The sequence below is a fragment of the Nicotiana attenuata genome, chromosome 2 (genome assembly GCF_001879085.1).
Source record: "Nicotiana attenuata strain UT chromosome 2, NIATTr2, whole genome shotgun sequence".
Lineage (NCBI taxonomy): Eukaryota > Viridiplantae > Streptophyta > Magnoliopsida > Solanales > Solanaceae > Nicotiana > Nicotiana attenuata.
In genome coordinates this window covers 21,145,414-21,147,342 of record NC_031990.1, presented here as the reverse complement: position 1 = coordinate 21,147,342, position 1,929 = coordinate 21,145,414, and positions in this window count along the sequence as shown.

The following is a 1,929-nucleotide window of genomic DNA, read 5'->3' as shown; positions in this document are numbered from 1 at the left end:
TTCGAACCAATTCCATATCACCCATTCCCCCACGAGCCCGAATATACAATTTATTTTCAAATCCGACCCCAAAACGAGGTTTAAATCAAAGAAAATTGAAATGCTCTAACTCTACCCATTTTCCCCAATTTCAACCCTAGATTACATGATTTGAGCTTAGGAATTTGATAAATGATGATGGAAAAATGAAGGAGACAAGTTAAACAATACTTACCCAAGAAGCTTTGATGAAGAAATGCCCTAACAATCGCCTAGAAGCTTTGGAGAAGAAAGGGTTCGTGTATTTTTTGAATAAAACCCGACACTGTTCCGTTTTTATGACTTAAAAATCGTTGGGTGAAATTACCCTACGTGTTCGCGACAGTAGGGTCGCGTTCGCGAAGGGCAGAAATTGACAACATTCGCGTTCGCGAGTGGAGAAGTGCGAACGCGAAGAGGAAAAATTCTGGGGTCCAAAGTCTGGTCTATGCGAACGCGTAATTTATGATGCGAACGTGAAGAAGAGGTTTACAAAGCTAAGCGAACGCGAGTCTGTTAATGCGAACGCATTTCGGAAGAATACCGGAGTCCAAGGTTTGGCTTACGCGATCGCGGTACTTGAAATGCGAACGCGAAGGAGGCGGACTCAGAATCTATGTGAACGCGAAGGGGGTATTGCGATCGCGATGAAGGATTTCACTGTGTAAAAATTACAGAAAAATTTGATTCCTTCCTAAGTTCAAAACCATCCCGAACACCTCCGAAAACACTCCCGAGTCCTCAAGGCTCCTAACTAATCACACACACTAACTCAACAACATCCTACGAACTCACCCGTGCGATCAAATCGCCAAAATATCATCAAAATCAATGAATTAAACCTCAAAATCATCACTTTTTCATCAAACTTCATAAACTTTCATTTTTAGATATTTAGGTCCAAAACACGTCAAATGACGTCCGATTTCAACCAAATTTCACAGAAAGCGCTTAAACCACATATAAGACCTGTAGCGGGCGCCGGAACCAAAATATGGGCCCGATACCAACACGTTCTAATCAATTTCCTTTTCAAATTTCCATATTAATTTCTGAAAAACAATTTCACAGAAAAATTCATTTCTCGGGCCCTCGACCTCGGAATTCGACTCTGGGCATATGCCCGAGTCTCATATTTTTCTACGGACCCTCCGGGATCGTCAAATCATGGGTCCGGGTCCGTTTACTCAAAATATTGACCAAAGTCAACTTTATTCATATTAATATCAAAATTCATCAATTTTTACACAAAATTCATATTTAAGCTTTCGGGCTACGCGCCCGGACTGCGCACGCAAATCGAGGTAAGTAAAAATGGGGTTTTCAAGGCCTCGGAAGCACGGAATCTATCTATATAGAATAGGAGAAGCAAAGCCATATTATTGTGCCAAGTGTCACAACCAAATATCAACATGTGTAAAGTTTTAGGACCAACCTCCAATAAATTTGGAGATTCAAAAAAACTTCAAATAAGAAAAAAAAACTTACAAAATTATTCACATCATGGAGTCCACGTTTTTGGGCGTTTATTTATTGAAACTGAAAACTAAAAAAAAATTACAACTACTCCAATTCCAAAAAATAGACTCCTATATTTTTTTTAGTTTTTAATTTATTATAAACCTAAATTCGCCAAAAAAATTTATACAAAATTTTTACATAGAGATAGGAAAAAAGAAAAAACTAAAAATGCTTCACGAGCGTCTAATCAGTTCAAAAAGAATTGACACCCACGTTGTTTTATTAGTTTTTTATTTGGTTTATTAAAACCTGAAAATTTGACAAAAAATAGAAAATTTTACAAACAGGAAGAAAAAAAAAGAAAAAAAAACTCCACGATCCCAAATACTCCAAGGACACAATCTAGGACAATAATTCTCATTTCAAATATATATATATATATATATATAT